Source organism: Pollicipes pollicipes, unplaced genomic scaffold, assembly GCF_011947565.3.
Source record: "Pollicipes pollicipes isolate AB1234 unplaced genomic scaffold, Ppol_2.1 Scaffold_3087;HRSCAF=3621_pilon_pilon_pilon, whole genome shotgun sequence".
Classification (NCBI taxonomy): Eukaryota; Metazoa; Arthropoda; class Thecostraca; order Pollicipedomorpha; family Pollicipedidae; genus Pollicipes; species Pollicipes pollicipes.
In genome coordinates this window covers 37,060,000-37,074,836 of record NW_023596225.1, presented here as the reverse complement: position 1 = coordinate 37,074,836, position 14,837 = coordinate 37,060,000, and positions in this window count along the sequence as shown.

The window sequence follows — 14,837 nt, the reverse complement described above, 5'->3', positions numbered from 1 at the left end:
GACCAGGCAGAGCGGTCGTGGCGTGCGATGAGGGTGGAGCGGCCACCGGCGCCCGGCCTCGTACCGTAACCTTCGGTGACGGCCGTCCGCGCGGACGTGCACCGCGCCGGCAGCGCTGCAGATCTCGTGCGGTAATGCCCACACGGCCAGCCCCGGCCGCCCAGCCTCCGTACAAGGGGCTGCACTATCGACACATCGACGCCGGGCTCGCCCCGACTCGTGATGTCATCGGCCGCAGCGTTGGCGAGCTGTTGGCGTGGCCGGGCGGGAGGCGCCCGGCCAGCGGTCACGAGAGCGCCGGCTCGACAGCCGCCCCCGGCGACCGGACAGCTGGCGGCTGGGCACGCGTCCCCCGCCGAACGGGCACGCCCCGCGGGGGCGGGCACAAGCTGTCAGTGTCCGGCGGGCTCGGCCCACACGTGCCCGGTCAAATACGGCCACCTCAAGGGCCGGCTACGCTACGGTCGGCGGTGCCATGCGCGCATCGCGTAACGCTGTCGCTGACATTAGAGTGGGTGTGCGTGAATAATGCATTTCAGTCTGACTGCCATCCGCACATGACAGTGTCCTGTGCTGAGTGCTTGGCTACAGATTAGGTACCGGGGGCCGCGAACAGACCGGCCCAAGAATGTCACGCACGTCTCCGGCCGACCCAGAAAGCAGCTTCCGACCGTGGCATCGGTCCGCAGTTGGCGCCGTCTCGGCCGAGCGCGCGCCGGCCGGGACGGCGCCAACTCGGGTCGCCTCGACAGACGAGACGGAGTGCTGCGGTCACCGCCAGCGGTGCGGCACAGCACGACCTCGGTCCGGAATAGCGACCTCACAGCTGAAAACGCGGCGCCACCAACTGCGAAAGAACAGTATCTCTGACTTGCCGTGTGTTCAGACGCTCTTTGCGCGTCCCTTTCAATGGCGCACCATTACACGATTGCTTTGACATGAGTGGATGAGTGACATCAGACGAAAGGGACAGTTGTGACCAACCAAGTCATTTTTAGCCCAATTTCGCCATTTCGTCATGCTTTCCGTGCGTCGCCTTGAAGGCAGCGTGTGGAGGGCCAGTGGCAAAAGTTTCGCCACAAGACATCCAGGGAAGTCCGCACTTTCGCCGCATTGTGTCGGCTGCCTCCGCGCTGAAACTGTGCGATGTGCAGTCCTGGTCAGCGCGGAGTAACGTTCTGGGAACCCTGATGGGCCCAATTACACTGAGTGGGCATCTCGCGTCGAGTGGCCCAGTCGGCGTCCTGTGATGTCTCCGAAGGCATGATCTGGTCGTGAACCGCCTGCAGAACGAAGCGAAACGAAGGTCCGGAGCCCATAACCGACCTTCGGTCCCGTACTGACAGAAGATCTCCGGTCCCGCACTGACAGCGGGGATCACCAGTCCCGTACTGAGAGAGGACCTCCGGTCTTGTACTGACAGCAGATACCACCAGTCCCGTATTGACTGAGGACTTCCGGTTCCGTACTGACAGCAGACCATCGGTTCCACACGAACAGAGGGCAGTCAGCCGTTACCCAGAAGGAAGCAGCTCCGTCGCTCAGAGGGCAGCAGCCCCGTCACTCAGAGGGCAGTCAGCCCCGTCACTCAGAGGGAAGCAGCCCCGTCACTCAGAAGGGAGCTGCCCCGTCACTCAGCGGACAGTCAGCCCCGTCACTCAGAGGGAAGCAGCCCCGTCACTCAGAAGGGAGCTGTCCTGTCACTCAGCGGACAGTCAGCCCCGTCACTCAGAAGGAAGCAGCCACGTCACTCAGAAGGGAGCAGCCCCATCACTCAGAGGACAGTCAGCCTCGTCACTCAGAAGGAAGCAGCCCCGTCACTCAGAAGGGAGCTGTCCTGTCACTCAGCGGACAGTCAGCCCCGTCACTCAGAAGGAAGCAGCCCGTCACTCAGAAGGGAGCTGCCCCGTTACTCAGCGGACAGTCAGCCCCGTCACTCAGAAGGAAGCAGCCCCGTCACTCAGAAGGGAGCTGTCCCGTCACTCAGCGGACAGTCAGCCCCGTCACTCAGAAGGAAGCAGCCCCGTCACTCAGAGGGGAGCTGCCCCGGTACTCAGCGGACAGTCAGCCCCGTCACTCAGAAGGAAGCAGCCCCGTCACTCAGCGGACAGTCAGCCCCGTCACTCAGAAGGAAGCAGCCCCGTCACTCAGAGGGGAGCTGCCCCGTTACTCAGCGGACAGTCAGCCCCGTCACTCAGAAGGAAGCAGCCCCGTCACTCAGAGGGCAGCAGCCCCGTCACTCAGAGGACAGTCTGCCCCGTCACTCAGAGGGAAGCAGCCCCGTCACCCAGAGGATAGTCTTCCCTGTCACTCAGAGGGAAGCAGCCCGTCACTCAGAAGGAAGCAGCTGCCGTCACTCAGAAGACAGTCTGCCCCGTCACTCAGAGGACAGTCTGCCCCGTCACTCAGAGGGAAGCAGCCCCGTCACCCAGAGGACAGTCAGCCTCGTCACCCAGAGGACAGTCAGCTCCGTCACTCAGAGGGAAGCAGCCCGTCACCCAGAGGACAGTCAGCTCCGTCACTCAGAGGGCAAGCAGCTCCGTCACTCAAAATGGCAGGCAGCCCAGTCACTCAGAGGAACAGTGAGCCCCGTCACTCACAGAGACAGTGCAGCCCACGTCACTCACAGAGGAGCAGCCCGTCACTTCAGAGGTTTTTGCAGCAGCCCCGTCACTTCAACGGACAGCAGCCGATTCTGTTCTGGTCTCGACCACGGACGGCCAAAACCCCTGCCCGGCGTCGCACCCTGAGAGCAGACCGGGCTGCGCCGGTCCCGTGCCGACCAGCGGGAAATCGCTTGCCATTCGGTAGCAGTGGTGACCGGTCGGCAGGGCCGCCGCCGCCGGGCCGGTGACGTGTCGGCCAGGTCCGGTCTCCGTCCTCTGTGTCAATGGCGCAAGGTCAGGCGACGGGACGTGTTGGCATGGCGGCCGGGTCGGCACCGGCCGCGCGCCGCTCTCCAGTCACGTTTCCGGTGGCACAGCGACGCTGGGGGGTGACACTGTGCCGGCTCCGGACACTGGAGGCCGCTGGGCCAGCTCAGAGCCACTGCACTGGAGCAGTGCCAGCTCGCCGGTTACGGTGACGCTGCACTGGCAACCCGGTGACGGCACCTCTGGTGACGCCACGGTGACAACCGATAACGGCACTTCTAGTGACGCCGCAATGGCAACCCAGTGACGGCACCTCTGGTGAAGCCGCTGTGGCAACCCGGCGACGACACTTCTGGTGAAGCCGCGGTGGCAACTCGGTGATGACACCTCTGGTGACGCCGCGGTGACAGCACGCTGCTCGATGGTGCTCTATTTTCAGAAGGAGTGTGGTTGCTGTCGCCCATTTCACTCATTGCCGCGACTAGGTTGGCACAAAAACCCGAAATATTTGGCTGAGCAGGAGCATAATCCGAGCTCAAACCCGGTGGGTGCATTGGTGGTTCAAACCCAATGGGAACTCATGTCTTTTGATTTGACACACATCAAACCGTCCTTTCAACCCACGCGTTATTGCAAACCTAGGGTTTTTGGATCGAAGACTCTCCCGACTTCCTCGGAACGACAATGGTTGTGGTCTTCTTGGCTTCCTCGGAAGACGCCCCTGAGGATGATAAAGTTTAATGAAAAAATTCACTACCGGCAGCGTTTAGGCATAACGTGTTATTGTTCTCTTCGTTAATTTTCCCTCCCCATTCAATTTGGCACATCTGCAGGCGATCCCGAGTACAACGTTGTGTAAACGTATGCGTCTACAAACATTTTAAGAGCGATATCAAATTATTGCTGTCAATTATCCCTTCGCTTATCTTACTATAACCCACGCGATGCATCGAAACATAACCGCGCTGTATTGTCCTTTTTCTGACTAAGGTGAGGAAAAGTAAGGTAAGGTCAGGTGAGGCATAGGCAACATCAGATTTGGGCGGATCAAGTGTATGCATACGACAATGATGGATTTATATCCTTTGTCATGAATATCGCGACACCAGTTTCCAATCGCTCACTGACAGTGAATGATGGTGACAACCAAGCGTGAACTGAAACTGACAGGGTTGTTTTTCTCTCATATGTTGTTTAAACGTTTCTTCTCACGTTAATGACCTGTCCATAAGATTGGGGTGCATGTCGTCCACTTTACATGAATAACAAATGGCGAGCGCCGCTGGCCAGGCTGAGCCGTCCGTCCAGTTCAGGCCGTGTCTGAGGGCGGAACGAGAAGGAGAACCGGCCGCCGGGTCGGCCCGCTCCCGCGCTCGCTGTCCGGGTCGGCCCCGCGCCCTCGCTCGCTGTCCGGGTCGGCCCGCGCCCTCGCTCGCTGCCCGGGTCGGCCCGCGCCCTCGCTCGCTGCCCGGGTCAGCCCGCGCCCGCGCTCGCTGCTCAGGTCAGCCCTCGCCCGCGCTCACTGTTCGGGTCGACCTCGCCCGCGCTCGCTGTCCGGGTCGGCCCGCGCCCGCGCTCGCTGCCCGGGTCGGCCGCGCGCCCGCGCTCGCTGCCCGGGTCGGCCCGCGCCCGCGCTCACTGCTCGGGCCGGCCCGCGCCCGCGCTCGTGCCTGAGCCGGCCCGAGCCGAGCCCGCCAGACCACCCTCGCGCAGAGCCGCCGGGGCAGGCGAGGACCACTCGTGAGTCGTGCTCATGTCCACCGCAGGGTAGGGGCCGGGGGTTATGTACACTCGCCAGCAAACAACGATGTGCAGGCGCTTCTGCTGCAGCTGCAAGTTTTTTTGCGACGCAAATTCGGTTCATACTAGTGCATGGTCAGCCATGAATAAACGAACAAAAATATTTGCCTGCAAATAATGTTCAATGCGATAGCCAGTGGCTGCTGGTGCAACGAATCATATTGAGCAAGTCTTTGCATATATCGTAAGAGCTGTGGATGGTTCAAGGCATGGTGCTTGTCGTCACGAGAGGAAAACCCTTTTCTGGTGACCACGACATTGCCTTGGAGGTCGAGTATTCTTGTGCTATATCGTAATGGCTGTTTGATATCTTCATCGCACCGATGCTTCATGTTTCAAATAATAAGAAAATGGGGACGATTATTTTCGGCATAAGAGCTTTTTAAATGGGATGTTTCACACTTGAATATATTCAAGCAAGCATCAGATATAGGTAATGAAACAAGCTACTTTATGACTTTTAGTGTACTTTAAAGTAGAAAAGACTGTTCTAGACAAAGCAATTTCTCTGCTTTATAAATATGCTTCTCGATACATCACTGTTGAATTACGTCATCGTACATTGCTCAACATTGATCGAGAGCCAATTGACGGCCGTTATATTTAGAAATCGTGCTGACGAACGTCACATAGGAATTACTCGATAATTTCATTTTTAGCAACCTTGATCGCCGCATTGGTTATGAAATACCAAAAATTGAATGACGTCATTATGATGTCATGAATACCAAGGTGACCTTGGAACACTCAGCCTGAAAAAGTCTCCCCATCTTCGTTGGTATGTAGCTCAGAAACTAGAGAAGTTTAGGTTTTAGAAGGCCAAGCTATTAACGCACCGAATAATCCTCAAGACGTCTATTTCAGTTCAGGCCCTCATAGAAATATGGAACACTCCCCTTAAACCTGTGCTGAACTTACTTGCGCGCACACACTGCCGATTGGAGTGGGCACCGCGAGCTGCTGTGAGCACCGTGTGCTACTGTGAATACCGTGAGTTGCCGTGAGTACCGTGGGCTGCCATGAGTGTCGTGAGCTGCTGTGAACACCGTGTGCTACCGTGAATACCGTGAGCTGCCTTGAATACCGTGAGCTGCCATGAGTATCATGAGCTGCGGTGAGCACCGTGATCTGCCGCGAGTGCCTTGCGGCTGCCGTAAAATCGGCACGATCTGTACGATCTCTGGCACACGGCTCAGAGTGTTCGCCGGTCCGCCAGCGGCTTTGTTGCCGGAGGGCCTCGGCAGTCCCCTCGCCGGGCGGCCCCGCCGCCGTGCTCGGGGCGCGCGCGGCGCGTGCCCGCGGCCACGCAGCCTTCCGTCCAGCCGCTCGGGCCGCTATGCTGGCTGCGGTGAGTCAGCGGAATTCACGGCATGTATGAGTCGGAGGCCGGATTGTGTTTCCTTTGCGCACAGGAAATGTGTACGAGTCGTGGAGGTTTACGCGAGGATGACGGCATTGGGTTGTCATCCCGGCACGCACTCCGATAACACGTTGCGAACATGACACATACCGGACATAAGTTCCAACGATCTTCGACCTTGCATCTTGACCATTCGGCAGTAAACGCTGGCACACGTCGATGGATTATTTGCCGATTACAATACCGATATCATCACATGATTCTTCCCACACTGTTAGGCTGCACACGCTCCTGAGCACATACATTTTTCATCTTACTTCGTGTAACGTGCCTTGTCACGGTCGTTTGCCTGGATTAGCACTACTTTACACCCCACCATAATTACGCCTTCTGGACTCCTCTTCTCCCTGGCACGACTGTGTTAACACCTGCACGAGATCTCACTGCCATCCCCTGGCCACGGTCCACCCCTGCCGGCCGGTTCTGCGTGTGTCACCCCCGCTGACCCCGGGTCGCCTCGGCCCTGACCCCGGGTCGCTCCCGCCAGCAGGTTCGGCGTGTCACCCCGCTGACCCCGGGTCGCCTCGGCCCTGACCCCGGGTTCGCTCCCTCCGGCAGGTTCGGCGCCGGCTCGGAGCGGTTCGGCAGCCCGTCGCCGCCGCGACTGTCGCCGGGCCAGCTGTCGCCGCTGTCGCCGCAGCTGTCGCCGGTGTCGCCGCAGCTGTCGCCGTCGCGCGAGCTGCCGCCGCTCTCGGAGCGCCAGCAGGGCGCGCTCGAATGCAGCTTCCGCGCCAACCGCAACCCTCACGAGAGCGAGCTGATGCTGCTGGCCGTCGAGCTGGGCGTGGACGAGGCGCAAATTCGGGTAAGGGTCGCCACGAGGCTGAACAAGGCGCAGATCCTGGTGAAGGTAACCACAGGGCTGGACGAGGCGCAGATCCGGTGTGAAGGTAGCCAGAGGGCCGGACGAGGCGCAGGTCCGGGTGAAGGTAGCCACAGGGCTGCACGAGGCACAGACCCGCGTAAGAGTCGCCACGGGGCTGGACAAGGTGCAGGTCCGGGTGAAGGTAGCCACGGGGCTGGACAAGGTGCAGGTCCGGGGTGAAGGTAGCCACAGGGCTGGACGAGGCGCAGGTCCGGGTGAAGGTAACCACAGGGCTGGACGAGGCGCAGGTCCGGATGAAGGTAGCCACAGGGCTGGACGAGGCGCAGATCCGGGTGAGAGTCGCCATGCGTCTGGACAAGATGCAGATCCGGGTGAGAGGCGTCGAGAGGCTGGTCGAGGCGCAGATCCGGGTGAAGGTAGCCACGCGTCTGGACAAGATGCAGGTCCGGGTGAGAGGCGTCACAGGGCCGGTCGTGCAGCAGCGCCCGCGACAACTCCGCATGCCGAGAGGCTGCCAGCTGGCACCGTTGTGTTGGGATCTGGAAAGTACATCACTCACTCATAGCTTCGAACTTTTTTCTTAAGTGTGGTGCACGCGGCAGCGCTACCAGCTATGGAAAATCCAATTTGTAAGTACTTTCCTAAATAAAAATGCGTCGCTATAAAAATTTGCGCCACTCAATCACGGCTTAACGCAGCGGCCGCCTGTACAAGACATTAGAAACGCAAGCAAGCTTCCAGACTGGCTCTGGACTGCTCCGAGCGAACTTTTCAGGAGCTATCACTCGCTCAATTTGACACATTCCGGATATCAGTTTTATCGGTATCAGGTCCGGCCACTGAGTACTCACGTTGTCAGGGGGGGGGGGGGGGGCTTGCGCCGCCATCCCCGCTGCGACGTGCAGTAGTCTCCAGTTTTTATACTGCTTTGGATTGCTTTGATGTAAGTAATCGATTGGCTTGCCTACTCACCATTCAGAATTTGAAAGTAGTGACTTGTATGCCATGTGAGCCGGAGTCATGAAAACAATCATATCCAATGACGTAACCAATCTGGACCTGACATGTGCAGACTTGAGTCGCGCCCTTCTGATCCTCGATCAATGTCAATATCCCGGCTCGGTGTTAAATCCCAATAGCATGCTCTTTCGTGCCGCGCCGGGCAGAACTCTATGCGACCATAATCACGACTGCAGGAGGGCCGTGAAGTCTTCCAGAAATAGTGATGGCATTTAGTGTGTTTTGCGCTGCCTGCCACGCCACCAGTCCCGTGGCAGATGTCGACTGGCCAAATCCTTGCTGAGATTGGTAACTGCCAACGCTTGTTGGAGTTGATTTTTCCAACTAAAGGATTAGATCCCCAGGCATTTGGAATGATTCTAGCCCCTTCCCCGAGCGGTCGCGACAGACATGATATCGCTGCCGGTGTCAGTTTAATGGATGCCGCGTGCACCCCCAGCACATGCACGGGGCTCTAATTCTGCAATACGCCACCATCCGCCCTAAAGCAGATCGGGCATACCAATCAGTCCGAGAGTTTTCCAGTAGAGCTGAGCGGACTCGAACATCTCCGCCGGATTTCGTGGGCGTCGTGAGGTGGGTCTCTCCCGCCCGGCGCCGGGGGCCGCTCGTGGAAGGTGAGAGGTTCCCGTATCTCCGTCGAAGCAGTGAGGTGGGTCTCTCCCGCCCAGCACTGGGGCCCGCTTGTGGACGGTGAGGGGTTTCCGTATGTCCGTCGAAGCAGTGCGGTGGGTCCCTTACGCCCGGCGCCGGGGGCCGCGTGTGAGCGGTGAGAGGCTCCCGTACCTCCGTCGGAGCAGTGAGGTGGGCCCCTCCCGCCCGGCGCCGGGGCCCGCGTGTGGGTGGCGGGTGCTGCTCGCTCAAGGCGAGCCGGCCCGGCCAGCACAGCAGCTCGATGCCGGCCGCATCATGCTGCCAAGAGTCCGTGACCCCCAACGGTCAGAGATGGGCGATCCGTATGGCATCCCAATGTGCCGACGTAAGCCCGCCGCTGCCGAGTCGGCCGGAGGCGCCGCGAGTACGCGCTACAAGTCCGACCCGCCCGGCACATCCAGATTCCAGACTTGTGCATAGATAGGGTCCTTTGTGGAAGAGAGGGAGCTGCACTGTTCTCCGGCCAGCTTGGACCGCAAGAATAAACTAGGCAGAGAGATATATATAGATACGCACCGTTGTGGTCAACACTAATAGCGCTGTACGTGTTTTCGCACTTCAGCCCTTGCAAGCCGTTGACAATGGTTGAGATAATGGATAAGTCGTGTAACAGACCGTGTAAGTTCCTAGACCGCCAAGCGAGGTGGTCAACTGCTGGTGGCAGCCGAGAATGCACGCAAGGCAAGGTCTGTGTTTTGTAACAGAGGCTTTAAATATTAACCAAAGGTGTTGATGAGCAGGCTGCAAAATGAAGCGGTTGATATCCATGGTGTAAGACCATCATCAGCCTCTGGTTGGGCATTAGACTTGGGCGATGTCTTCCCATCTTTATTTCGAGCCTCGTGGCCATACAAACAGATTAACAGTGTACAATGGCCCAGACAACCGCGCCGCAAACTCGAGCAGGACTGCAGACCTCGGTGTGAAGGCTTATAAGCACCGAGTGTGCACGGAGCTTGGTGCATGCGCCGATCTTCGGCGACCAGACGCTCGAACGCGCAAAAGCACGACAGCAGCTGCAACATATTCCGCCAAAAATGCACCCATTTGGAACGCATGGCTTCACGCTCTACGTTTCTTCACAGCAACTGAGCAGCGCTGCCGGGACCACACTCCTGCCCATCAGACGAAAATAGCACTCCTGTCCGTCACGTGCACACGCCCCAGTCCCGACGATTGGGCCGGGCGCCGGCCATTTAAATCGCCGCCCGCCGGCGTACCGCCATGACGAAGCCGGCGCAGGAAGCGCATTGTTTACCGAGCGCCGGTCGGCGCGGGCCGGCGCCGCGGCGGCGACAACATAATGACGCGCTGTGGCGCTCTTGTCGCAACGCCGCGCCACACCGCTCCCACGGCCGCCAGCGTGACAAAGAGAAACTGCCGGGTGCCGACACAGCGGCGCGGGGCGTACTGCGCCACCGCCGGGCCGGGCGCCGCCGCCGGCCGCGGCGCCGCCGCCACCGGGCGGTCCGTATTAAAACGCCAGGCTGGCATCGATCACCGGCGATATTTTGATTGTGGCGGCAGAAACCGATAGTCGGTATCGAAGAGCGATTGAGGCGGTGGGCTGCTGCCACTTTCGCGCGAGCTTTTTATGGATGGTGGGATGTCGATTTGAGTGGCCTGCTGCGTCGGCGCGGGACTGGGTCCACGCAGAGCCCGCGGCGTCTGATGCCGCAGTCTGCTCTGGTCCGGTGGGTCAGACTGGTCGCTCAACAGTCTGGACAATCTTAGTGACGAAAGCTAACCGTCTGCAGCTGTCGCGTAGATCACAATCATCGCACACCTTTGCCCCACGCGTCGCACATCTGCTCGTGTATCCGTGTGTCCGTGGAAATGTGGTAAAACCATTGCCATCGACAGCCTATACTAATTGCATCATACATTTCTTCAGGCCCAATTGGTCTAGTCTGCTGAGCACAAAGTGCGCCTGTTTCCTGATGACTTGACTTCTCACTTTGAGGCTCAGAGCTGGGTTATTTCCCAGTCGATAGCATTAGATGACCTCCTGAAGGCCTGTATGTTCCCCTCGACGTTTAGAACTGTCTCTCATCATTTTTCATCACCACCGCTGACCTGTTCCGCCGACCGGCTGTTCACCCAGGCGTTTCCCTTTCAGCGCTGGTTCAGTCACCGGCTCGCATGCTGGCGCCAAGAGCAAGGTCTGGAGCCCAACGGACGCCGGGTCGACATGATGTGAGCGCCACCTGTCTGCGACCACCGCTACTGCAGCTCCAGCTCGCCACCGCGCAGCGGAGACCGGCCCCGTCGCTCCGACTGGACCTTGCGTCGCTCGCAGCGGCTGTGTCGCGCTGTGATGCGGTGGAGCGAGCCCCCTGAAGGTGTCCGTGACACACCGTGACACTCCAAACGATGTCGGCTGGCGATGCGCGGCGCCAGGGTAGTGCCCGGACCGACGGTGATTCTGCGGACGCGGCGGCTCGAACGATGGGAGGATGCGTCCCGTCGCGCCGGTGTGCCGGGCCGCCGCGGTCGGTAGCTGCACATCACGTTCTGTTTACATAGATCAGTCACGTTTAAGGAGGCGTCGGGCGAGCGCTCACCGCTCAGCAACCCACTTGATTTGATGATTGTTTACGGTGGTCAAATGAGAGGGCTCGGGTGTTGCGGGAGCAAAAAAACCCGTCTCCTCGGGGGTCGAGGCCACCCGAACAGGGTATTCCGCGACTTGGAGTAAAAACCGCAGACAACACGCCACAGCTGTAAGCAACGCCACGCGGCTGAGGACCGACACAGCGGTCCCGCTTGCACAAGGGAGCGGCCGGCACGACTGCCTTTTTGAAGACGTGACGTTGTAGCTGGGTTTACGTAGTTCCGGAACTTTGTGTGCAAAATATACCACATGCACGTTGCAGTTACTGCACCGAAGCGCGTAGTACGCTTTTGTTAGTATGATTGCTTTAGAAAGAATCATCAAAAATGATAGGTGCTGTGTCATGTCCGCCTGCTGTGGAAGCAGGTACTATAACATGTCTGTACTGCACCACTTAGTCTAGCTGCTTTAGAATTCCCACACCCATCGACAGCACGATAATGTAGGCATTGTCAAATTACAACCAATGCAAAACTAGTGCAGTGCTGCTACGCGGTCTTTATGACATCGGAAGATAGCGAACATGAGCACTTTAGTTTTGTGCCGCGCTTTCATCCTTGGGTGTGATGGCTTTAAAACGTACGCTTGTGGTCTTGTGAGTGTTTGCACGTGTGTGGGTGTGTGTACCTATTTGTATGCGTTGGCGTGCAGAATACGAATATACATGCCAAGAGCGTCACCGCACACGTGGACACAAAGGTGCGCCGATATAGACAGCCGATGACAGCGGTGTTTCGATAATGCGACAAATTCAACACCGCAGGGCAAATGTTGATGGCTGTGGCGGCGTTTCCAGATAAGACAATCACGCCTGGGCGGGCGGAAAAGTGACTTCCCCCTTACCCCCAGGGATCTCCAGCTTTCAGAGGTCGTACGAGAAAAAAACAAAGATTCTGTTGTGAAGTCCTCGTCAAATCATGAAGAGTTACACGACTTTTTGACTTTGGGTCAAATTTGAGGTCACCAGAGGTCACAAAAGGTAAACAAGATTGCTATGGCCGATGTGGTTAAGCAGATTTTAACACGTCAAGACGGATATTGAAGGCACTGACGTATTAATTCCGTGTGGAGTCCATTCAGACCACTTCTGTTCCCCAAAAGCATCAGGTCAGATCGCGTCACCATTCAAAATGGTCTACCAGTTGCCTACGAAAACAATATTTGTGCAATGTTTTTCGATCAGTGCAATGCATTCTGCAATCAAAAATGATGTGGTTGCACATCCACACATGCATAGTCCATTTCGACGTTTGGTAATGCGTTTGTGACAGACTGAGAACAAGCGCGTTGATACATGAAATGGTTTGTCAATCAGCTTCACAAACACCATGTAGAGGTGCTTACATGAGTCGGCACTCGTTAATCTAGCCTCTCCATTACTGACAACATAAGTCGTTTACCTTGAATGACCTGACATAGGTTTGCCTGCCATTACATAACCTATTGTGACCTCACCATGTATTCAAATGATATTACAGCATGTTTTCAGTGGAGTGTTCGAATTCTGCGTCCAAAGGACCTAATGAAAATGCCTATTCTGAGCTCAGCGTGTTTTGCAGAAGGCACCCATAAAGGTATGTCGTGAACTGGGCCAACGTCACGCGCTCTCTGGTCATAAGACGTTTTGCAAGTGAGTGAGTAATCTTTTCCTCATGAACAGACACCAGAGCTACTCAAAAATGCATACAACTTCGCATCATTTACGAAAAAACAGCAAAAATTGACCTGACTTCAGGTCATTGACGCCCCTGTTTTTGAAAAAGCTTAAAGCTTCAAACTATAGGAAATATGACGTTCTCTTACTACTGCAGGCTTAAACAGTGTCAAATACCCCACAAAAACGTTACGTGCGGTCAAAGCTTTATAGGTTTACCTTCATTGCCAGGGCCTAGGTCACTGACCTTGGTAGATTTAACCTTTAACTTTGCAGAATAGATGCTAAATTAATATAAAATCAGGTACCCACAATTAGATGTTGCTGCGAGCGTTGGTTTTGACCTGTGATAGAAAAACCGCACGGTGAAGTCAACTTCCCGGCCGGGTGTGGGTTAACTTTCACGAGGTCATATCGCTGTACCGATGACAAGGAAAATTAAGGCATTGACTTCGGCTCATGGTTTGAAAACATAATGCCTAGCTCAATCCAGAGCTGAGCATAGTTAAAAGCCAACAATTATCGTCGAGACGACACAACAGCTTCCGGTGGCTGGGCGAATCGGTAGCAGCAGTCTCCGCAGGTCTAAGCCAGTCGAAGCCTCACGCGACGTCGGAACTGATCGCCAGTTATGTGTCATCCCGACACAAGTGTTTGCGCACATGTGCAGAGCGCAGGTCGTCACAAACACTTGGGGTTCAGTGTCCTCTAGCTTTGGTTGGAGCTAGGTGACTGGACGGGTCTTGGCCTCTCAACCTTTGTCGCAAGCTTTGGGGCCAAGGCCACTTAATGTGGTGGGCACAAAACCATTTGAATAAGAAAATAAGGTTTTAAGCAGGAAAGCCGCTCCTCACTTAGCACCCGAACGAACATCATTGGCCTCCACTGATGATCATTAGGTACCGATTGTCCTCTATGAATTAAAGTAACCAATATCCATTTAATCAGATGCTCGCCCACATAAGGTTATTAAGTGCGTTACTGACCACATTTACGATCCAGGGGCCATGCCGTTCCTGCAAAATCATTTCAAAGTACTGTTGTTTACGGCCCGCTGCCCTCCTCCGTTGCGAGTGTAGGCAACATACATTTTTAGTCGTTACGAATCCTTATGTTGAAAATAACTGACCTTCAGTATACCGAACGGCACCGATTTCATATTCAGGATTTCATATCAAGGAATTTCGACTGTTCGTATCACATTAGTTTAAAAGACCATGGCTCCATTTCAAACCACATGTAGCCGGGTCCCATCCTCTCATAGCCGGGTCCCATCCTCGCATTTCAGCACACATTATTCAACAGCACAAAATCAATGCAGGAATTCGTGCTTGTCTTGCAATTACGTAGGTTCACAAAAAGAGTTTGGGAGGCTGAACAGTGTCAAAAGATTCAAGCTGCCCCAAATTATGCCACAAACATGTTTTCTCCGTGGATTTTGTCCAATTTCTTCCAAAAGTTGAAGGGAAGTTAGAGCCACAGCGGGGGGGGGGGGGTGGAACCTCCTCCCCAACCGAACAGGAAATATACCCCTACGTGTCTGTTAAACACTGCTCTATTCAACACAAAAAGGAAGCATGGACTGAAGGGTAAAGTAGGGTAATCAGATCGCTTTAGTAGTGTGCAGACGTAAATCGCTCATGCTTCTGGAGGCTACATGATTGATTTAACAAATGGCGGATACCTTCCAGCTGTTCGTTAACTGTTTCAAAGATGCTTTGAAAGCAGGCAGACCAAAGTGATGCTTTTGTGTTATGGTACAAGAGAGGCATGAACAAAAAAATCTGCTTACTTACCTTGGGTGCCATGGGATCGTTAGCCGTAACAGTTACGGTATTAGTAAGTTGACTTAGCTTTCGGATGCTGCGAAAATAACTCACATATCAACTTTTTGTTCTTGTTTCCACATGCGTGGCCAACATATGCTCCTCCGGCCATCGAACAACTGGACTGGGATGGCGCACATTACCCCGCGG